Source organism: Falco peregrinus, chromosome 6 (assembly GCF_023634155.1).
Source record: "Falco peregrinus isolate bFalPer1 chromosome 6, bFalPer1.pri, whole genome shotgun sequence".
Lineage (NCBI taxonomy): Eukaryota > Metazoa > Chordata > Aves > Falconiformes > Falconidae > Falco > Falco peregrinus.
Window position 1 is genome coordinate 26161215 of NC_073726.1, and position 25380 is coordinate 26186594.

The 25380-nt window shown below is 37.7% G+C and overlaps 1 protein-coding gene across 1 annotated transcript in view; it reads left to right on the plus strand.

Moving 5' to 3' along the window:
• The window catches only part of SEMA3A (semaphorin 3A), a 170156-nt gene that overhangs the window by 76500 nt on the left and 68276 nt on the right, over window positions 1-25380 (plus strand). The gene's annotated exons all lie outside the window — the stretch shown is intronic.

Consider the following 25380-nt stretch of genomic DNA (forward strand, 5'->3'; position numbering starts at 1 on the left):
AAACAAACCAAAAAAACCTCCCCAAAAAACCCAAAACTCTAGAACCTTACTACTTTACTATGACTTTATACATACATTTTAAAGGAAATGGAAATGAAAGTCACTCCACAGGTGGAGTTCCACCACTGTACAGTTTGGTTTTAATTGAAAACTTCCCTGAGATGGGAGACAACTGGTGAGGATATGGTCTGTAGAGAGTCTTGGTGTTTTTGAGGATCTGGTCTGACCACAAGAGACATGCAATGGCACAAAAAGCTTGGTAAGTAGCAAGATCCTGCATATTCTTCTCCGGTGTTGAAAAAAACTGCTCACACAAAGTAACTGTTAGCACAGATATAATGTTTTTTAGATATTCTCAGTGCAAAAAGAGTCTAGTGTGAATGACAGTGTCAAATTGGAACCCCTGCCTTCTAATGAGAGGAATCTGCGCTAGCATGCTTCCACTGAGATAACTGAGAAAACCATTGTCCTGTCACCATACATGGCTTTTGCCTTCTGTGGCTGAGAAATGCTGGTTGATTACAGTGGAGAACTGTATACAGTATGCCACAGCTGAATGACTTCCATGAATAAGAAGCTAAAGCCAGTCGACATATTCATTAGGTTCAAAGAATTGAGTCTCAGAACTGTGGGAAAACTTTTGTTTATGCTGCTGGAGGGGAGGGAAAAAAAAAAGAAAAAAAAAAGTGAGATAGAAAGAGACCTCCATGGAAGTAAATTTGCAGAGTGGAGCATGCACATGCAGACATGCAGAGCTGTTGAGTGGATTTTCACTTACACCCCAAGCAATGTCTTGCTTTGTGAGTCCATGTCTTAAAACCATGGGTAGCTTTGAATATACTCAGATAACAAATGATTCCAGTTAAAGATACTCTAAGATCTGGGTTTAATTTCTTTCTTTCTTTCTTTCTTTTTTTTTTCTTTTTTTTTTTCTCCTTGTTTTAAATGTGAGGTGATTTTTCCTAGTACTAGTTGTCTTCAGTGAAGTTCTCTAGGACTTATACTGGTGTAACTAAGGCTCAGGTTCACTCTTCATTTGTATGGTCACAGAAAAAACAGGAAGCTCTAGCATTGTTAGAATGGTGACTCAGAGTGTTATGACTGCTTTAAGAAAATTAATTTTAGTGATGGTTACCAGAGGAGCTGAAAATACACCCACTGTTTTCATTTGGATGTTCATTATTTCTCCTATCAATTAAAGGATGTTATGATGAATTATTTATCTCCACAATGTAAATATTCCCACTGGCACATGATTACCTTACTTTACCATGAGATGAAACAGTTTTCCTAATTCATTACAGACTTGATTGTACTTTTAAGAGAGAAGGCAATCATATTAAGATGTTGATCCAATTTTCTGGGTGGGAATATTATGTTCGTTCATCAACAGAGCCCATACTGTTTCTAGTAGCACAGAAGTTCAACATTTGCCTCTTGTTAGAGTAACAATTGAAAACATTAGCCTAACTTCACAATCATGCAACATATGCAAAATTTCATCCACACACCTCCCAAAACAAAAGACAAGTATGGCTGAATCCTTTGATCTCTCGACCAACATGGGGGGAAAAAAATAAAAAAAAATAAAATAACAAACCACCATCTGTTGGGAAACCAGTGTAATAAAAACAGTGGAAAGCCAGCCTATAGTATAGACTGACTTAATTGAGGAAATTACTTATAAATAGGATTATTTCTTGATTTAGAGGTGCAGGAGGAAGCAAAACTGAAAGAAGGAGTTACCAAGCTCACATTTGGATAGCTTAACATCAAAGCAATATTATTCATTGTGGGATCCACGTCACAAGGCTCCAGTTGACAGGGGCTGACTTCATAAAGACTCACATTTTAAGTGTCATTGCTGCTGCTGAAGGAATTGACTGTATTTTGTTTGTAGCTCAGTACAAACATCTTGCTAAATAGTCTTTAAACAACTGAGGTCATGACACAGCAGGTTTTAGCTGTGGGTCTTGCACCACATACAGGCTACGGGGCTGTGAAATGCAGAACAGCAAACTAACCAGTGATACTAAATATTCAGACAGAAAGACCTAACCGAGAACCTACTGATTTCCACTAACTTCATTTGTCTTTATCTAAAGTTTTATGAGAGCTGGTGTGTTTTGAAGTGCTTTTCAAGCCTAGTTTTTGAAGGCTGTAGGATATATTTAACTCTTGGAAGTTACATGCGAGTCTGAAATCACTGCCTCTTTCCACGCTTCCAGACCAACCTAATATTTATAGTTTCTGCAAGTTTACATTGTGGGAGCTTCGTGGTACGTCAGCATGGTGACTGGCTTGCAGGTTGTCCCAGGAGGGGGCCCAAGGGAGGCTGCGTACAGCCGTGGTCCAAGCTGCTCACGCCTGAGCTTCTCCTCAAAACCTCCTCTTGATGTTGCTTCTGGCAGTAAGAGTCTTATTCATTCAAGATTCCCAGAAAAGGGGCATTTCCCCAAAGGAAAGATGAGAACACTTGTGGATTTAAAAGCAATCTATCAGATTCAGGAAAGAAAAAAGTCACTTTCCACAATGGAAGGCCTCTTCGGTGTGTTTCCAAGCTCCTTATACATCTCATCCTTTCATCAACAGCTGCATTTGGCATGACAAAACTGGCTTCTTCACAATGATTAAATTTTATTTCTCCTTTGATAAAATGCAGAGCAACTGCAGGTGATACTACTATTTCTGTGAGTAAACAGCAGTACCTAAGTATCTGCAACAGTTGCCTGATGGAACAGGAAATAATTGTACTTCTGCTATCTTGACCATCCCCATTTTTATGTACAGACTCATATTTATGTGAAAGAGCTTTCATAATACTTTCCAGATGCCTCCTTGCCTTTACAAGATTTTGAAACTGAGTTTCTTCCCTGCCTGGTGTTATACAGTGTCTCAAATTTGTTACTAACTTGGTTCAAATCATGAAATTCTACTATTCCATAGTTCAGTAAGAAAATAATGCTAAATATTGATGTTTTGATTATTGATTAGTACTTTCCTTCTTATGGAGAGAGGTTACTGAGCTGTGTAAGAAAGCGAGTAGGAATGAATCCCATCTATGCCATACACACAGAGAAGATGGCTACAAGAGGAAGGATCTCTGCAAAACAAGAGCAGATACAGTTTGACCATTGTGTCACTTTCTAACTTTGATGAATACCTTTATAAAAGATAAAGAAAATGTTTCTTATCAGTATACAACCTTTCATCTTTTTGCATCACATCTTCTGCTGGCATAAGATGACACTGATAGATTAACAACCAGGTATTTCAGGATCTTGAAGGTCTTACAGGAGAGAAAATCCTTGATCCTTCTTTAAAAAATATTTTAATGTGAATAGAGACACAATAGAGCAATGTAAGCTTGATTGCTTCAGTAGTACCTGCCAGCAGCAAGAAAATTCTGGTTTAGGAATGGGTCATAGCTTAGACAAAGACTGTATTTTGTGCATAAAATTATCTAAAAATAACAGAGATGAAAGCGGTGCATAGGCTTAATTATCTGTTTTATACATTAGTTCGTCTCTCTTTTGCCATGAAGAGTTAATCAATTTACTGTTAAAAGACTGTGGCAGATTAAGAATAGTGCTGAAACAGGCAGTGTTTTAAATATTTGTGCTTGTCCCATATGCCTACTGCTTGTGTGATGCTGGAAATCAGACTAAGTGATCACAGCAACTCTTTCTGTCCTCAAAATCTAATAAAACCACTAGAAGTGAGTTGGGGGAAAAAAAAATACTTAGTCTTCCATTCATTCTCAGTTCTAGCTTACATCGTTTGTAACAACTTGCTTTCTGTTTGTGGCGCTCGGTAAGTCTGTTGGGAAGTGTGCCGGCTCCTCTTTATGCTTCTGAGCGTAAACCGTGGAGAATCTCTGTATCTTCCCTCAAATACCGTTCCTGTGAGAGAAATGTTCTGTGCCCTTCTGTTCCTTCCTTCACCTCTCCCTCATTTATGTAAGACGAATAATTTAGTGACTATGACCTGACTTATATGAAATCCATGCCTCTTGACTTGTTCATGCCTCTGTGGACTTTGAGTAAATTAGTTATTTCCTAAGTAACTCATATAATTGGAAATGGTGAGTAACTTTCCACCATTACTTGGGAACTCAAGGGAAGATGAGCTGATACCTGCTTTTTTCTTTCTCTTCAGCTTCTGTATGATTTGCTGTAGACAATTCACATATGGTTATTTTTATTTATTCCCAGCAGGAAACTTTGTTTTTAAAAATGTGGTTTTTCTTTAGCTCAGTGAGTCAGAAAAAAAATGTGAGAAACACATTGGATGAAAAACCAGTCACCACTGGAAAACTTAGCTAAAAAGAGGTGTTGTGCAGAAGGAATAAATGTATCATGAGGAATTCATGCCTATCAGAATTAGCAGTGACTTGCTATGCCATCTAATCTATTAATTTGTGTACGTTTGCAGTCCTCTGCAAGTCTGGACTGTCTTCTCACCTGTAGAGATAGAAACAACAACTAGTGATTCTTGCAGTGCAGCATTAAATTGCATTTTAATTAGTTTGTTTCCAAATATTGCATGGCTAATCATAATTATATACATTGCCCAGCCCTAAGCAACTCTTCTCCTATTCAGTGTCTATATCGAACGGTTCCAGAAGAGCTGTCATATAACTTTTCTCTTGTGTGATTGTATTATTTTAGCTAAGAAATTCTATGGATTAATGAAAATCTATGGATTCCTCTGAGCTGCAACATGGTCACACTCAGGGAGATATGTTAATAAACGTTCACAAGTACATAATCAGATGAGAACACAATACTCTCCATTAATGAAATATGATCCATAATGAATCTTGCATGGGCGTGCTGATAACTACCTTTAGGTTAAAGTGCTCGGATGGATGTCAGAGTATAACAATATCTGTCTTAGATGTGTATCATTACAGCAAAGTAATTAAAGGTTACTTAGCTGTTAAATGGTTACCTTGGAGGAATCCTTCAGTAATGTGGCTTCAAACATGCCTTTACAATGACATTAATTAAGCAAATTAAATATCAGCCTTGTAGTAATCTATTCTATGTACAGAGTATCAGGCATATAAAACGTATAAAATGATTGGTGGCAGAAAGGTGAGAACTTCAAGATATGGCCATTTGTTTTTAAACATAAAATGATCGTGTTTGTTCTGTATGTAAAATAAGGCTCGTGCTATTGGGTTAAAAAGAACAGTGACAAAATAGCTGAAGGGAAATGGAATGTCAAAATTATCACGGTCGTGTTCCACGTGCTGCGGGAGTGGAAAGCTCAAGTAGCACCATTCAGAATGAGAGAAGTATTAAAATTCACTTGATCTTTTTCACACTTCTGCACTACATGGAGTTAAAAGCCTGTTAAGGAATGACTAGATTTTTGCTAGCAGCTCAGTCTGACTCATCAGGAGGATGCTTTCAGGGATTACTAGCTTGCTGCCTTCTTCTGTATTTAATATAAACCACACCAGGAAAGTTGAGCAAGCGGCTTGATCTGGATATAAACATTTCTCATCACCCATTTGAGTGGGAATGCAACATAGGCAACACCAGTGACAGAGCATTACAGACATGAGAGAAATTTATTTTTACCCCATAATTTCCATGCTGGATTGAATTATCATTTCATAGATTTTTATTTGAAAAAGTAATATCCTAGAATTATACAGCTGGCAATGACAAATACATAGCCCATTCTGCTTTTTTCTGTGTTTAAAGAGAAACAATCCGCTAGATAAATAGATCATTCATCTGAGACCTTTTCATATGTAAGCAAGGAGGTGTAAAGTTCAGATCTCTGCTGTCCTCCTGAAACATTGGCCTTGCTCTAGGCAATGACATTACTCACATACCTGGAGTTTACCCTTATTTGAATGTGTTGCCTGGTCATGTCTTTTGGCAAAACAGGAAAAAAAAAAAAAAATCTCAGATTTTGTGAGCTGCAGAAAACTTTGCTCACAACACAGCTAGACAAGTACTGGCAGAAAAAAAAGGAAAGATGAAGAATTCTTGATAGAAATCTGCCTTTTTCATGCTATGATAGATGGTTCTACACCAGTGAGATAATTAGCAGTGGTGGCACCATCTTATCGGTGATATGCAAAGTTGCTGTACATTTTGGTTGAGGATGACACCAGTGTTGTGGTTTCTTCTCCAGTCCTCAGGCTTCTGTCCAGGCCAAGTGGTTGGGCCTTAATTGATTTTGCTCCCTGCAATTCAGATTTCTTGAAAGATGAAGCTTCAATCATTGACCTGTGAAAATGATCCCATGTCTCCGGGCCAAAATAATTCCCAGACCAGCTAAATAGCAGTGATGGAGCTATCTATCCACTGAATAATCTTCAAAGATTCTCTGCACATATAAGGGCCAAGCTTACTTATAACATGTTAAGCATAAAAACAAAACAACAACAAAAAAGTCTTTATACTGGGATTCTCCAAGAATTGGTTAGTTTCCTAAGCTGCAGCTTCTCAGATTGTACAGACTTTTTCTCCTTGGGCACAGTAAAAACATATATGCTGATTGGTTCAGCCTGATTCCAAACCTGGAATCAGCTTTTGAAGGGGGATTAGAAAAAAAAAAACAAAAAACAAACCACCAGGCTAAGAGAGGAAGACTCTTCCTATGAGTTCTTTTGCCCTGAGGTATGATTTATTTTTTTTAATTATGAACTGGTAAACATGTAATCAGAAAACAAATGGCATTGATTACTTTTTCAAAGCAGTAACTCTCTAATAATTTCATCTTATACTTCCAGGTTGTTTGAAGTACAGAACCAACAGAAAACCTGAAAGCATTTTGCTGTTTGTATAAATCAACATTACCTTCTGTGGCTAACATTTATTTACAAGCTTGCAAAGGGTTTCATAAGGGTTATGAGTGCATCTACAATACAAACCATGTGTCAAACAGCAGAAAACTGCAGGGCAATAGTGCTGTTGTTTTTTCCTTTTACTTGATCCAGTTTTGATGTTCTGTTTGGCTAAGCATCAGTGGTCATGAAGGTGGTATATCAACAATAGTCATGGTGGCGTATTCAATTTATTGTTGCTGGTTTAGGCGCTTAACCTCATTTACTTCTTCTGCATAACAATTTATTTTATTCTGTTTTAACAAACCTTTCTGTTTATGCATTTCATCATCTTTCATTATAGGAAACATGGATCTGGTTTCATTACTTAAGCGTGGGAGTAATGAAAGTGTAAGTCATCAGCAACCTACTGTTGTTATACCTAGGGTCTTTTCCCAGAATACTTACTGAATAACAAGCCCCTTGAAGTTAGTAGAGTTTAGTCTAGATCATGAATTTTGATTCCTAACTAAAAAAGCTGCAAAACTCATACTGAATTTAGGGCATGGAAAGATTGGGCATCATTTAGCATTGAACAAGGCCACAAAGATTCTTCCAGCAGGTATAATATAATAGTAAATGGTTCAGACACAAGTACAAGATTTATGTATTCTCTTAAAGATTGGTGGGAATAAATAGAACAGCGATGGAGAAGCTGACTTTGTTTAAGTTCAGTGAAGAAAGGGAGCCAAAAAAGCAAAGTTTGGACAAGGCAGTGGAAGTTTTGCTTGTGAAAATGTATGACTTAAGCCTTGTCCATAAACAAACTTGTGAATGTCTCGCTAAGTGCAAATCCCCGCACAGGCATTCTCATTTCAGTTAAAGTAGTATTTCAGGTCTGGTCTTAAGCTGCCTGAAAGTAACTGAAAATAAGCTACCCTTAAACTGAGCTCACTGTGTCGACATGGAGTGCATGTGTTTACTAGAATCTCATTACATTCAAGCATGGTGATGCAAGTCTGCAGATTAGTGCTTGCATTGAAAAGGCTGTTTAGCCTTTCAAAGGATTTTGCAGGAAAGCAAGCTGGAATACAAACCCTTTCTGCTTGTCATTTGTAGGTTTGTGAATTTGGCTTTTATTTCTTTGTGCAAATGTGTTTTCATGCAGACACTGAAAAGCCATGACCCTCTGTAAAAAGGATTACCTTGAAGGGAGGTAGTAAGACTACAGTGTAAAGGATGGATAATACAGAAATGCTAAATCTCTCTGTGCAAAGATTATAGCACAATAAATTTGTTAACTCAAGGTACTTTCCTGACATTATAAAAACACTGACATATCAGAACCACAAAATAAAAGCCTTAAAGAGAGAGCTAAAAGAAAATAAAGGAAAATGTCTGTTATTTTTTTGTAAAGGATGATATAGAATCCCTTAAAATGTGATTTATTTTAGCTGACATTGCAGCAAGTAGTTTAGATAACAAAATGACTTAGATATTATTTTTACAATCGGTCGATTTCATGGGGTATTAAAGATAATAAATAAGGGAATACTTTACCACAGATAATAAAAGTAAGAAAAGCTGGAGATTTCAGTTACTTACAAAAAAGCCTGCTTACTCATATGAAGCAATGACTTACTCTCATGAGCATCATTAGCCATCTGAGTAAGAGGAATCAAATCCTCATCCAAAATTATTCCTTTGGTGGAAAACAAGAAAAAGAACAGGGGTGTTTTTTTCAGTTCACACCTACAACATCTTTCATACTTGTTTGTCTGTGTAGCAAGCAGTATGGTTGGAAACAAATCCAGGCTTAACCCTTCTAAAACTTCCCAAAGAGATAAAAGTAATATCCTTTGGGGTTAACTAGGATTTAAATTAGTGCAAGAGCACTGGAGCAGAAATATTTTTTCAGTGTTGGCTTTCCAGTTTTCCCTGGTCTTGAGTCAGGAAAATACCACGTTTGTGATAGCTTTTATGAATTTAAGATCACATGGTTACATGTTGTACCTTAACAGGGACCATATTTAAAAACAAGTTTAAGTGCTGTCTTTAGTTTTGGACTTCAGATACTAGAAAAACAGTTTTAATCTATTCCTGAAATTTAGCCACCTGAATTTGCATTTTCATATTTCCACACCTAACTAGCGGAATGTAAATTAGACATCAAAGGCACCATATTCATGTGTGCTTATGAGGCTTAGTAACTTCAGGCTCGTTTTCAATGGTATGCCTAAAAATCTTAATGCCATTAATAGTAATTGTCTCTGAGTTTCTTTGAGGAAAATATAGATGGAAGGATATGTAAAAACTACAAAACCAAACTTACAAAGAAAACATGTGTCCTTGATCTTTCTCGAGGCCTTGAATGTAAAAAAAAAAAAAAAAAAAAAGGTAGTTGAACATTGTACTTCAGAATAAACATTGAAAGTGTTCATATTAACAATAAGATGTAATTCATCCCAATGGACTTCTCTCTTTTCAAGGGCTTCTAAGAATTTCTAAGAAATACTTATTTCAAATGAGCATACCTTATTTCAAAATTTCTGGTGTTGGTCAATCCAAAATATGTACTACAGGCCAAATTCATTACAGACAAGACTGGTGTCTATTAACTACACCATAGTATTAAGTGGGTTTTTATTCTTATTTTTAAAACTTAAGTTCTAGAAAAATGACTTTTTTTTCTAATATTCTACCCCCCAAAAAAACCCAAAATAAACAAAACCCCTCCACATAGGTATTTCTTTCAGTAGCCAGATAATCACGATGAGTAAGTGGTTCAGGCTTCCCTACCTGCTTTTTTCTCTTTTGGGAATGCTACTTCTAAGTCACTTGGACTCCTCCAGGCTGACAAGACTGAAATAAAATTTGAAAAACAAGAGTGTGAGAAGCTGAAACAAATTTCACCCAAGGACTTGCTGAAGAGCAGAAGCGATGTTGTAGTAGAAGCCAATATATTAAGCAGGGAAATAAAGTTTGGATGTGAAGGTTAGTGCCTCCTGTAAGGAGGATTTTAAATGTAGTAGCCATCTGATAAGAGGTGAGGTGAGGAGAGCTATAAAAATAAGCATGAATAACTGCCACTATCATTACATAGAGGAAGGAATGAAACTTAATGCTGAGTTTAGTTGCAGTAGCTAAATTTTCAAATGATTTCATTAAAATGAGGTTGCAATATTTTTCAAGAGATTTCAGTGAACAATTTGAGACAAAGGGAAAGAACATGAGAACTGCATATTTGTTTCTGAAGCTGTTTTTAAAGCCAAATCACTGATGCACTGTGATGACTGGCTGCTTGTTGATTTCTGTAGAGCTAGGATTAGGCTTTATGTGCCAATCTGTCAAATTTGAGCATTAATTACCTATACGTTTCAGTGCATGCTCAGGTGCTTCTATGAAAAGCAGTCTCAGAACCTCATTCAGAAGGAACTTAAGCAAACTATTTTATAGCTTGCAGGGAGATGACTCAGACATAAAGTAAACCCAAACCTGAAGTCCTTCTGCATTTAGATGCTTCAAAAGGACAAACTGTTTTTCAGTTTCGCAGGCACTCCATAGGCAGGACACTCTGAAGGGGAAAGGGAGAGAGATCTGGGGGTTCTTAGAGTGTCAGGGAATACTGAGTCATAAAATGGGGGAAAAAAGACAGAAAGATTAATAGATGACAACAGGGAAGGTTGCTGCTGGAGGATGTGAGACATTTAGGTTTTTTACTCTTTCCTGGCATTAGTTACCTTACTCCCTCCAGACTTAGATTAGAACCTAATTTCAGAGGGTAAAAGTTACTTTACCTGATTTAAATCACCCAAAACACAGTCAGTTGTAATAGTTACTCAGCCTGATCATTGGTCAGTGTAGACAGTTAATGCATCTGCAGAAATAGTGATTATGTCTCACACCTATCATAGTATCTGGGATGTTCGGAAACATGAGATAAAAATAATACAATAAAATGAGGCAGTCACTCAGAAAGACTGCATTTCAGAAAAGTTCCTGCATATCGATTTACATTTCTCTGAAATAGAAAGAATAAAATTATACAAATTGAATCCAGGAAGGGAACTCAGGAAGCAATATGAAATTTCAGCTACAATTTAATTGTGCAAGATTTGAGGCAAATTATTATCCAGCTTAAAACCACAGCAGCCCTCTGAAAAAATAACGACTTAGGTATGCTGTTGAACTTAGATGTTAATGTTCAGACTCTTGACATGTAGGTCTACTAGAAGCATTTAGCGTTCTTCCGTAGGCATTGTCATCTAAGAGTAGATCAAATGCCTATGATGAAAATTATATAAATGGCTGAAAACTGTGATGGCAAGGCAGAGGTGGTACAAAGATAGGAGCGCAGCAGAAAGAAAAAAGCATCTAGACATTGCAAGACACAGCAAGCCTGGTCTATTTTACATCCTCTTATTGTCACTTCATTTTTGATTTGCATCTTAACACTTAATAATTTTCTACTAGGAATCTTCTGCTCCCTTTAGCTGCTCTGTGTAGGCACGTATCCGCATCGTAGCACAGTTTGTAATAAATGAGTTTTTGACTTATATTAGTTAAGAAGATTAATGGTGCTGAAGTTCGAACCTATGAGCAAATTTTGATGAAACAACTTAAAATGAATGACATTAAAGATAGAAAGAGGTTTCTGAATACTAAGAGACAAAATCCAGACAGCAGGAAAATAAGGATAAACCATTCTATCTGAAGCCATTTCCCAAAAAGAAGAGGAAATGTGTGACATATGGTATCAAGTGAGGCACTTGAAGTTGAGTATAAAAATATTTAAAAAGACAGCTGTAAGTTTGCATGATTAAAAAGGGAAAGGAAGGATATTAGAATACATCAAGAAACAAGGAAGAGTTATGAAACCAGAGGTGGACTTGTTGGATGCTTGTTTGCTTTTCTTATCCAGTAGTTTCTAATGTTTTTATTCAATTTATCTTCAAATTCAACTTCCACCTCTATCTTCCGTTCTGTTTCTCCCAGTGACATCAGTGCTGGCTATTAACACAAAAACTGGCTGGATCTTTGAACCTTGAAAGCAAATCAAAGAACAATTTAGGGAAAGAGATAATTACCTATCAGCCCTTCTTCCCTCCAATATGTTTTAAAAGATTAGATTATTTTAATAAGTGTTGGATGTGATGGGAACATTTTAGAATAATATTGTGTGAATCTCCACTGACTATATAAGAATCATAGAAGTCAGTTAAAAAACCCACAAACATCTCTCTCTGAAATTTCACGGCATGCAGTATCTGATCTTTATTCTAAATTAAATGACCTATTATTTTTTGTTTATATGATCGTTTAGCTAATTAATATTAGATTGCTTTAAAGCTGGAAAACCCTGAGAGGGATTTTTTGCTTCTGCTGCTACTTCTGGTAAAATTCAAGTGAATAAAAAAGAAGTGGCTATATGCATATGGCAATCTGTCCGTGTGTTGGGAAACCAAATGAGATATTCCTTGGGAATCATAGGGAGACTAAAGGCTAACTGGGCACAAAGGCCGGTGCACTCTCCCCATCACAAGTGATCCTTACCAGTTTTGCTTGGCGCATTGTGCATGGCTTTGCATGCGCTGAGTAAGCTCTGTTGCCATTAGCTTTACCAGGGTTTGAGGCAGGACTATATACTTCTGTTTATGCCACTGGACAAGGCTCAGGAACCAGAACATTAGCTTTTTGCTTTGGCATAGGTTTCCTGGCTAAATTACCTAATTTCTCTCTGCCTCATTTCATAAGAACAGTCAAATCTGTTCAGACCAAAAGCTCATTTAGCCAGTACCTTGGTTCTCACAAGGGCCCATAATGGGTGCCAGTGGAAGAGAATAAGGCGGCGAGCATGCAGCAGTGCTTAGTGATAGAGTCTCCCAGGCTCCAGCACTCGTTGTTCAGGGATTTCCTGAACCAGGCATGGAATCTCTGTGTTTAATGCTTTTCAATGACTGGGTTTTGATGAATTGTTACTGACGTTTCTTGAGCTCATATATCTTTTAAGTATCCACAGCATCCCATGCCCTACAAATTGCAACATGTAAGGAACATCCCTTTATTTCGTTTCAAAACTTCTACTTGCCAGTTTCTCATTTTGGAACAAACTGAGAACAGTCTTTTTCTCTACATACGTCTTCCAGTGTGCTGCAGGCTTTCGAATTAGAGGACTGTAACTTTATGCAGTACTGAAAATGCAGGAGTGCCATGCATTTATAGAGGCATAAAGACGCTGTTAATTTTCCTTTTTATTTCTTTCCTTCCAACTCCTAACATTACATTTGCTTTTTTGACTGTTATTGGGCATTGACCTCATTTCTTAAAAAATAAAATAAAATTTTAAAAAACTGTTGTGACTTTAAAATCTTGTTCTTGATCTATAAAACAAGGTACTGCGGTAGTGTTTGCACAATTTCTTTCAGTGGAAAGATGCAGAAGGAAACAGTGAAAACAGCTTTATACAAAGTTCCAAAAAGTCCTTGAAGTAAATAGACAAGTTGTTCTGGCTTATTCTAGTTGCCTTCAGTCAACAATATGAGATTTTATCTCTAACACTGGCAAGTAAAACATTTTCAGGCAGAAATGGGGTTTTAAAATTCCTGTTTCTTCAATCTATAGAAAAAATGATGTGCTGCTTCTGGTCTTTTGAGACCTTAATTCAGAGTGAATTGAAAGATGAGAGTGCCACAGGCTGAATGGGCTTTGAGCAGATGATAAGTCACTGATAGGAGAATAAAATGCCAGTCCTGCAGTTTGACTTCTCTGCTACCACTAACACCTCCTGAAACAGGAAGACAGCTGGGCTATTATATTTCAGATTCCATTTGTAAGTGTTAATTTTAATGCCTGCATACAAAAGAAAAGGAAAGGGAAAGCCACGTTTCATTCCCACAGTTTTTCTGAGCATCTCTGAACGTGCAGTGTGGGACCGGCAGACCTCGCTAGCCCTTGTGAGACTTTTCCTGCGAGGAAACTCCGGCACCATTGCAGATGTTTGGTCACTTTTCCTACAAGGCGATAGCTCTGAGTTCTTCCCTTTCCGAGGGACTTATGTTTCCACAGGAACCAATTATAGCTGACCATGTTTCGAAAACTGACTCCTATTTCCTAGGGGCCTGTAATCAGCATTCAAATCTTAGGTAAACAAAGTTTCATCTATAAAGAAAAGATAAGCTCAGCAGAGTTCAGAAGGTGCCTTAAACAGCACAAACACCTTCCCCTGCTGAAGTGTTTACATCCAAGGTGACAGAAAGCTGAGCAGCATTATCTTGCAGATGGTCTGAGAAGATTGTAATAAATAAATACAAAGGCATGTGTTTTTTTCCCTACAAATTAGGATCATTTTTTCTGGGCCCAGGGCTAACTTACAGTAAGGAAACACTCCTGTTGGAAAGCTAAGACAAGATGGTTTAGAAGCAACCCAATGACTTAAAAATTGCATGTATATTGTGGATGTGTGAAAAACACATGGATCCTTCTGGTATTTGTCCTGCTTGATAATCTCTCAAACCAACTTTTTGCTTTAGTTGTATTGGCTTTCACTAGGGTTGCACGAGTATTGCCAAGGAGATAGCTCATTGTCTAAAGGTGCTTTTGTTTATGAATGACAAATTAAAAGGGTGATTTGGCACAGCAGGTGAGATTATTAATATTTCAGGTCTTATTATTTTTGTTTGTGCATGTATGTGTTTGTGTGTAATTATACATTTCAAGGATCAACTGCTAAGTGAGGTTAAACATTTCACATTTTATCTGCATAAATGCAAATGAAGCTTGCATTTCAGTCAGATATTCTAAAACAAGTAATCTGTATGGATTAAGAACACACATGATTTTCTTCCAGTTATTGCCATTACTTTGATGATGACAAAAAGCAGAAGGGTGAGGGTATGGATGCAAGTTTAGAAGTCGTATATTCGTCAGTTTAAACCTTTTAAATTGATGGTGATGGAGAACAACTGTTTTAATTCATAGTCATTTGGAAGGATTTGCTGTGACCTCAAGTTAACATGTAAACATGGCAAGGGATATGAGAAAGATTCCTCTGGTGTTCACTGAACTTGAGGAGAATCTTTCTTTGACTTCAGTGGGCTCCAGGCTGAAGCTCTGAGAGCAGGGCCTGAGAAGATATGCACAAAGGTCTCAGGGATCACACTGCACCTGGGATGGCATCGTCCTTAGCTGCAGTCTGTAGGGTTTATCGTTATGGTCTTTAACCCTCCTCTGTGCGCAGACAGGTCCTGCCTAATCCAGTTCATGACCATTACCACACCACACCACAGCTGGGATCTGGTGGTGGGACCTGAATGCCATCTTTCTTTCTCAAAAAAGCTGAATAAATTTATCATTCGGGTTCCATTAAAGTTGGCTACAGAAAATTATCCCAGAAACCAACAGAACTTTAAGGAGGACTACTTCTTTCCTGTGAGAGGCTGGTGTGTTTACCAGTTTGCTTTAGTCAACAAAGTCAATCTACGTTATACTGGACACCTCTACACTGCGCTACGCTGCATTGTGGTCTTACTGGGTGAAACAGCCAGGATTCTGAGCCAACGTTCTGCGAAATGAAAGGCAGCATTTCTTCTTCAAAAATATGGATATCAGTAATTGAGTTATCTGGTTGGATGCTGATTAGCCCCACTGACAATCTGCATTCCTGTTTCGGAGTGTACATATATAGTCATATGAGCTGAGTGTATTACATATTCTTGCCAGCATAGCTGATTCTTTCCCCTTCTGAGGGCTCCTGGGTACTAGAAAAGCAGGCAAGATAGTGAATAAAGAAGTGAATTTTAATGTATTTTTTTTCAGTCACCCTGAATCAAAAACACTTAAATCCATCTGTTTCTATGTCAGCAAAGTTTTTGTTGCACTGGGAAAAGAATATCAAACATTCTTGACTTTTTTAATAAACCCCCCAACCTGTATGAGAAATGCATTGCTCTTAAACACAGTGCTATGAGGAATAATTGCAACTTGTCACAGAGAGAGGTTATAATTATGTCTACTGTTAGTTATGTCTCCATGTGCACAATAGAAGTTAGCTTTCCAAATGCATTGTTCTCTAATGCAATACCAGTTATTAACATGTTGAGGATATTATTTTTTGCTAATGAAGAAAAATAAAATGAGGCTGCTGAAGAGCTGGGTGGTGTCACACTGAAAGCAAGTGGAGGGAACAAAGAGAGAAGAGAAGTGCTTACTGCAGAGGTTTCAGATCTAAGCCTTTCCTCAGGAAAAGCAAAATTGCCCAAAGGATCAGAATTGCAGCTTCTGTATTCCAGACCTTGTTTATATTTGTGGTTTGTTGTTTCGTTTTTTTGGTTTGGTTTGGTTTTGGTTTTTGGGGGGGTTTTGTTTGTTTTTGTTTTTTTTTTTTTAATTTGAATATGTATCAAACACTGGGCTAGACCTGACACTTCACAGGCTTCTTTGAGTGAGATGTTGCAGATGGATTGCAGTATCTTAGAGAAAACAAAGCAAAGCTTAATAGTTCTTAAAGTAATTGCTGTGGGTGTATTTCTCTGTCCCTTCTTTGCACGGATTCTCTGAAAGCATGCTCACTCGGTCTCACTTTAGGGAAAAGAGTTCATAATATCTTCCTGGGCTTGCCTCTTATTCTGTCACTCATTTAGGGTCAGATTTTGGAAACCTTTAGTTAGGATGTGTGCTTATGTTAGAGGTTTCTCCATGGTAGGTATTGAAAAGCAGATAGGCTAAAAAGCAATGCAGACATAAGCCTTAATTTTCAGAAGTGACTAACAGTTTCAAGTACCAGAATTTTAAATTGCCCCAGAAGGTATTGGGTGAAAATCAGGGCCCTTGAGCAAGTCTTAAACTGGGTGCCCAACTCAAGGGCATGCAAAATCACTTGGGAAATTAGAAAATCTTGGCCATATGCTTATATGTTAACTCCACTTGACTAAGTCTTTTCTATATGTTGCTTCCCCAATTTGCAGTCGTTTTTGTGTTGTAACTAAGATACCCTCGACTCAGACATGAAAGTTCCCCAGGAAAACTGGAGAACCTTTCTCTTGTTAAACAGCACCCTAATTATAGCAGCAATTTTACAAACAATCCCCTGGGGGAAGCATTTTCATTCTCATCAGGAAGGCTCTTGAATAAAATAACACCTTTGCTAACTTCATTTATTTACAACAGGACACAAGACTGAGACTGGGTTAGATTTATTACCATTACATCATTGATGCTCAGTAATTCATAAAACATTGGGTCTAGGAGTTAGCACTGCTGTTATTTCCTCTGATGCCTGACCTCACCACAGTCTAATAACATACAGGAAATCCAGAAGACAAAGGGGGAAAGCAGTGGTCTTGAATGCTAAAAATAACCATAGAAAACTAGTACAATCATGTAATATAGTATGGCCCAATAATTTATTTAACATAATAGTAGAATCTGCTAAAGCAATTAGAATCTGTTCCAAATGTTTTTAATGGAAAATATGTTGGGGGGTAAGAATAAGAACACTTAAAGAATTGAGACTTTTAGGTTATGTAGTTCAGTTACATGTACGGGTTTTAGGTTTGTATGTCTTATTGCTTACATATGCAGACCACTTAATGACTTGACTAGAACAGACGGTCATTGTATGGTGGTTATATTTCCAGAGGTCATCCTATATGAGCCAGACGGTGATCTTAGGTGATGTATTACACTTGACAACCCGGAAAGTTGCAATACAAAGGAATTCTAATTCTCAGTGTCCTCTGAGAACTGTTCAATATCCTTGATGGTATCTAGTGTCTGGTATGCCATTGGGATGACATTTTTGGTGTCTTTACTAATCAGTCAAGGTTAATGTGTCATTCATGTTAACTGTGTGTTTGGGTTGGGTTGGATTATTTTTTTTTTAATTACTCTATATTTGCAGTTTTTCTAGAGGGATAAATAGTATAATGACATGACAATGGAATTCCTTGGTATTTTTCATGTCTGCTCATGTATTTGTGTTAGAATTAGAGTATTTTATCCAAAATATAAATTTAGGCAGTGCTTTAAAATTGGTGCATATAGGCACATGACATCATTAGGGAAACAAACACAACAATAAAACCCACTCTGTTCCATGGAAGTAAGGTAGGTCTGGTGTCTTTAGCTTATGAAATATTGCAAAAGCAAGTTCACAAACACATACTCCTTTCTTGAGCAGCTGCTCAGTTTGACTGTGCCTGCCCTGCTTTATTTACATATGTTGCACAGTTATTTGAACCAATATTAGTATGCAAACTAGTGTCTTCAGGTGTGAACAAGTCTTCAGTATTTGACATTGACACTTGGTTTGTCTTCCAATCAGGAACACAAGCACTTGCAGATCATAAACTAGGCATAATGAATAGATTGAACCAGCTGTTCCTGACAAGCCCATTTGGCTATGTTTACCCTTTCATTAAATTCATTGGATTATAATTCTATTGATACATAGGTAGGTAGGTAGGTAGGTAGGTAGGTAGGTAGGTAGATAGGTTTGAAACCTTTCCCTTTTTGCAAAGGCTGATGGTAACTTAATAAATATTAATTGATTTAATTTCTGAAGAAAGCAGAGAAATATGAGGATTTTGATCTTTGACTGAAAGAGAGCTGTTGAGGGGGCGAGTTGTCCAAATTCAGCTTAGTCTAGGGAGACAGGTTTTCAAAACTTGTGCTTCCCAGAGTTGTCTACTGCATCTTAAGGCATCTTCTGAACATTGCAAGCTAGGAAAACTTTCCAGTAGAAATGACACATAGGGGTAAAAAGAGAAAGGGAAATCAAGAGCTCTCTTCTGTTTTTCTCATTGATCTGCAGAATGAAGCATTGAGATGGATGTCATCTCAACATCTCTTTTATCTCCCTGTCAAAAATAAAATTTCCAGGTACCAAAATGTCAGTGAATATCTACAAGTGGCTCAGTGGAAAGAGCATTTCTTGAGTCTGAAAAAGAGTACACAGATAAATGTACAGACTGTTTGAGAGGTCTTGAAGTGACAAGCAAGCTGGGTAAGCTGCTTGAGGGCAGGCATAGAGAGGTGGACACAGCTTCTTAGGAGCTCCTGATCAGTTCTGCAGGTAAATGTTCTTCAGCAAAGTTCCTTCTCTATTTTCTTTAGCACAGCCTAGCAGCCCAAGAGAGTTGCAGTTCCAAGTCCTACAGAAGCTGGAGACCTTTCTTTGGGAACGCCATTTTACTAAATATCTGTCACTCTGAGTGATTTCCCTCAAGGTTTTAAAACTGGTTTCCAATAAGTCAATTCTGCTAAGCCTCAAGTTGGGAAAACATAATAAAGGTGTTGCAGAGCCCAGTATCCCCCAAATGTGTACAGGTAAAAATGCTGTGTAGCTCCATATGCTGTGTAGCATATGGAGCCTGAACACTAAAAGTCAGAAGCCCATTGTGTGCATTTCTTTTCATTTTTCTTTCTTTTTTTTTTTAATAATTAATGATTTAAAACAGTTGCATTATTGCTTCAATCACTTTTCACCTATTTCCCCAATGGTTACCACTTGCCTCAACATTTACCTTTGTTTTAATATTTGTATTTTTTGCATAATTTCTCACATTATATTTATTTGCACTTGCACTTTTTTAAAAATAAAGCATTCCAGGGGGATGACTTTAATAAAAGTTTCTTATTAAAAGTTCCATAACTGCGCGATTCCCAAACCTGAAACCAAAGTCCTCATATTTAACAGTTTTCATGACTCAATAGATTAAGTGTGAAATAGGAAATATAATAACAATAACAACATAGCCATATCCTGCACAGTTGTTCCACTTAAAATTATTCTTGAAAAGTAACACAATTCATAAATAAATCATTTCTCATAGAGTGAAAGGTACTTAAAATACTCTGTGAAATATCCTTGATACACTCATGTAATGTGTGCACAAGTTGTATTGGACAAGAGGAAAATCAAAACTTCACTGAAATTAATATATTGCAAGGGAGAGAAAAAAACAAACAAACAAACAAAAAAAAACCCTCACCAAACCCAAACTTAAACCAAACATCAGCATCTGTTTTCAAAGTTAGGTGTCTCCAATCAACTGCTTCAGCAGTGTTCGTTTCAGAAAGACTGACCTCAGACCAAAATTCATATGAAGCTTCCTTTATGGTCAGTGCAGAGAGATCTTGCCCTTGGGAACTGCAGCCCTGAGCTGGTCTGACTTGTCATTCAGAGGAACCTGTTGCTTTCTGCTGACTGTGACTAGAGCAGCAAATTTAGCCATCCCAATTAATGCCTCTGTGTAGAGGGGATAAATCCAAACCATAACAAGGTTGAAAGATTTTCCTCCCAATGGGAAGTGGGATGTTTCCTTTTGTTCTTACCAACACGGAATAGTACAGGGAACACAGTGTTTCAACGCCAGCAACTTCAGACTGAGTTAAGAGACATTGTCATTGGCTTTAAAGCTCTCCAAATAGATAGTCCTTTTTGGTGTGTTGTCATATTCCAGGCACTCTGGCAATCTTTTGAGGTTATTTTTTCTGGAGTTTCGGGGTATTATGGTGTTTTTTTCCCCATCCCCCGCCCCCCTTTAATCTATTTGTCTTATAAAATGCTTCATGGTGGCACCACAAGGTCTGTGAAAACAGCATGGGAAATGTTAACTTCAATAATGCTCACAGCTGTGGCCAACTCTACCTTTTTGATTAAACAAAGGATGTGATAGTTTCTAAAGCTCTTGGCATCTTGAATGTTTCTGGACCATCCCATGTTACTGTTTGGCAGCTTGTTGTGGAGATCAGCTAGCTCCTGGAAGATACCCTGGAGATGTGCTCCTTTCTATTTATGGTTTGGGAGTTACAAGAGTAAAGATATAAGTTCCTTCAGTTGCACTAGAGCAGCTGGGGAGTATCACTGCTGTCAAACCCCTCTACGTCTTCCATGCTTTATAATTTAAACCAGTAATACCTTTCTAGTAGCTGTGCATGCTCTATCAACACAGTCTCTTCAGGTCATTTCCTTCCACTGCATCAATTCATTATTGACTGGCAGTGGTTTTGCTGCATTAGGCTCTGCAATTCTGGGGTGGTTTCTGTGTGAATTGCCAGAAAACTTTCAGGAAAAAAATCACTGTGTAAGTCAGCAGTCAGTGCTGCCCATTCTGCTAGGGTAGCTCTTCCCCACTAACCACACATTTTCTCACAAGTGTATGAACCTGGAAAGAAGATTTTTTTGTTTGTTCGTTTGCTTGTATGTTTGGTTGTTTTTTACCAAAAACAACTAGTGTATGCTTTTGTCTTTCTTGTCTTTGTTTTGTTGAAATGGTTGTGGATGGGCTAGCTGCTTACAGATACAAAAAGTTACTTTAAAAGATAGCATACTAGTTATATATACGTATATATGTATATATGGGTATACAGTTGGTATATATATGTGTGTGTGTATATATATATATAACATTTGAATGTATTGGTATGCTGGCTGACTGAAGCTATTCAACAGCAAGATGTGAATTCTGTCTTGCCAAATAGCAACACCTTGTCACCACTCACTGTCATGATATGGGGCATTATTTCAGCTGTATTTCAACCATATTTCAGCCATCTGAAAGCGCATCTCTGGACCCTTGAAATGGTAGATCATCAGGCTAAAGTACGTGAGTCACAATAACTTTCATGTAAATTTCCAGGACTGAACTGTAGTTTGTTCTGGCTAAGTCTTGCCATCTATCACACCACGTGCTACAGGAAAACATGCGTTTTAAGGAGACAGAAGCATAATCTCCCACCATGCAAAGCATTTACTAGGTGAAAGAATTCATGCCATACTATAAGCCAGCAGTCAGTTGTCATTATGAGTTTGTGGAATTTCAAGACCTAAACAATTTAATTTACAGTAGTTTTATTATGGATTATAAAGCATCAACTATCATCAACTAAATAAAATGTATTACAGCAAGGCTTTTAAATACAAGCATCCTTAAAAAGGTTTGAAGTATATTGTAATGCCCTTTCGGGCTGCCAGTGCAACAAAAGTAGGGACAGTAATTTGGACTCATTGTTGAGTTACAAAGGCCTTTCTTCTTTTTTTTTTTTTTTTTTCTTCTTTATTCATTTGTGAAGAATTTCCTCCCACCTGGCAACATTGCTTTGTCATGAATTCCTGTCTTTGATTATATAATAGCCCTCACAAAACTTCAAAACAGTGAGCATTTGGTGAATACATTTTTTTCTTGCTGTTTATGGCTAGGGTATTTGCTGACTTGCTGCAGCATCATTCTTTGTGTTCAATTATCTGCAAAACCCAAGAGGCAGCAAAATTATAAGTTGATCAGTGTGGTTTTTTTCCTAAGAACAAATGATGTGCTAATTCTTTCTAGCTAAAAGCTCTTGTCTGTACTGTGCCAAAGAAGGACACACTAACTGAGTCCAAAGTCCCCCTAAGCCTCTGAGCAGAGCCTTAGTCTTTGGCGACTCTAGGCAGACTGATTTTGGTGCCAAATTGTTTACCCAAGAGTGCCCTCACTGTCACTGCTGCCTGTACGCAGGTTTTCAGGTGCAATTTAGGTGAACAGGATTTACACCACCAGGAGCACAGCCTCAGTTTCCACTCTGACGTAGAGGGAAATGATCAAGCACACCTTTTATAAAAAATGAAGAAATTAAATTTTACCCTCAAAATTTTACCCTGACTTTTTATCTCATCTCTTGCTGTTATGACATCTCAGGGCAGAATTTCGGTGCAAATGTCACAACCAGTGACTAGTAAAATCAAGTATCATTAGTCATATTGCTTCCTAGGCTTTTAAAATAGGGGTGGGAGAGTACACAGAAAACAGTTTATTCCTTTGGTGCCTGTATTTATTGTTGGTTTGTAGACAGAGATAGTTTGACTTCAGCACCCAAAAAGCTGTTTGGGCAAGTTGCCCTATTTGTGATAGGTTAGACTTCCTACAGCATGTTTATCAAAACTCCTTGGGGCCTTGGACTAACTGTGATACATTTGTTTGCCACTTAACAGTGATGTATTTATTGTCATTATTACTTGCCCATGCATTTGGAAACTTACAGTACACGTCTCTATATTGCATTTTAACTCAAGTATGAAAACACTGTGGGATTTCCCTGTCATGCCTCTTATTTCAAGGGTTTTTTTTATTTCACAAACACAAAGAGAAGGGTAGATCATCTCTGACTTACACTGACCTAGTTCTCCACTCTTTCTTGCCTGCTACGCACCAGTATCAGCAGAGTTACAGTGACATAAACCAGAAGAATACAGTCAAAAATCAGATCCTTCCTACACCAAATCACTTTCCACATCTGTTTCCTATTTGTCTTATAATGACACATGGGATTATCTTGGGGATATATTCTGCTTTAACTGTCAGGCCACTGACTTTATAGCCTCATCCAATATCCATTGGTGTGTAGGTTGAGCAGTTATCATCTACTAAGAAGAAATTGAAGAAAATGTAGGTTGATAATAACATTTTTTGGGAATGGCTTGTAGCATTAGTACCATTTTCTGTTACTGTAGTTGAGGTCTAGTATTCTTCTCAATTTACTGCTATTTTTATTGTGTAGACATGGACCCTCCAGCAGAATTTCAGAAATGGTTTTCTTTTTTCATTATTTATTCATTTCTGTTTAGAAGCAGCAAAGTCAGAAAATTGGATAGAAGCAAGGAATGTGTCTGGACTTAAGAAATAGAAAGGCAAACGAAGGGAAAGAAATAAATTTAATATTGTGCAAGATATTACAGATTCAGGCTGACTGTATAAACACAATGAGGCAGGCTACATCTACAAGAACATGCCTTAGGAGACTTAGCTTGAATTCTGGGATCAAACTTCACCCAAGTTGTGTCCAAACTTTTTCATATTACAGTGCAGTAAACCCCTCCAGATAGACTACCCTGATCACAGTCCATTTTTCCTTCACCTTTTTCTCCAGTAAATGGAGTGAAATGTGAAGTCCTTCTGATGTTCCTTGGAAAAGATGTAATACATACACAGAGATACATGCTTACATGATTTAATTAAACAAGCCTGTAATAAAACCTGTAGCCTGTGACTCACTCACAGAAACATGGCCTCAGCAGGTTTAAAATGACACCATTTGGAAGCATGTTTGGTCACTGGCCTAGCCCATGCCTGGATTCAATGTGGATGAGCAAGGTGGGGAAGGCAGGGTGCCAGGCAGAGCACTGCTTCCAAATACTTAAATTCACACTGCTCATGAGAAAGACATCGGCTATTTGAATGATCTTCACATTAAATAAACATCACCAGAGCAATTGCTGAATAAAATTACAGTTGTTGATATTTTTTTGCATCCTCCACAGCGTTGCGGAGTACCAAGTCCACAGCATTGGGGAGTGCCAAGTCCCCAGCACCAGGCACTGAAGCATTGCCCTTGAGGGTGAAAATATTGTGTACAATTTTGAGACTTTTGCTTGCAAGCACAAAACAGAGTAAGACTGGAGTTTACATGCTTGTTAAGCTTTCATGAAGTTCTAGCCTGAAACTTAGTCTGGAGAAGTGAAGCTGAACGAGCAGCTTAGGAGCAGCCTGTAAATTCTTGAAGGGTAGTTACAAAAAAGAAAGGCCCATGCTCTTTGCTGTCATTGCAGATGACATAATAAGGACCAAGAGTCACAAGTTGTTCCTTGAGAGCTTCAGTTTGGAAAAAAAAAATCCTTCACTAAGAGGGCAATGGAAGTTGCCAAGAAAGGTTATATAGTTTCAGTTCCTGAAGGTTTTCATGACTTGCCAAGACAAAAACAACCCCTTCCAGCCAGCAGCTTTATGATTTTGTCTTTGGAAAGGGATGATGAGAATAAGAAAGGGGGGGGTTCTTAGTCTGTGAATCCAGTAAGCACTGTAGGGACTTGAGAATCAAGTTAAAGAGCAAATTTGTTATTAAATAAACAGAGAAAAATATTGTAACATCTTCTTAGTTGCTTTCTGCTATCGATACATATATTTTAGACATATATTCTGGAGGTGTTTTGGGTTTTTTTTATTTTCCTGAAACAGATGAGTGATCTCTGATCAGTCAATAAGAAAAAAAGAGGGCATATCAAGCTGTACTTGCTATTATAGCCTAAAATAGCGGTTCAAGGAATTCCTTCAGCATCTGACTTATAAAGATACTTTAGCTGTAAGCAACTAAAAACTGGGTGCAAAGGCCTCAGTAACCAGAGAAACTGTTGGGGGTAGGAGTTGTCTCAGCTTTGGGGCTCCTTGACTTAATTAGGTGTCAATGCAAAGTAACCACAGTGCAGGTGGGAGATGGAAATTTCAGTTTTCAGCGTGGCCTCCACAAGTCTTCTGTGAATGTAGAAGTCTACTATGCAAAAAGCATCTATTCTTCTGCGTTTACCCTCAGTGCAAAACATAAAATAAACACACTATTCAAATTGATTGGCAGATTTGGTCCCCTAGTTAAAATTAATTAAGTGTACTGAAAAGCCCATTGCTTTGGATTTACTGACCTTGATTTGACTTGGTGTTGACTGAGGCCCTTTTTAGTCTTGGTTTATATTCCCATATGCTTTGCCCTCAGCCTGTATATTTTAAAAGTTTCCTTGCATAGTACTGAAAAATAAGGGAAAAAAGTTCTCCTGATGCAGTTAA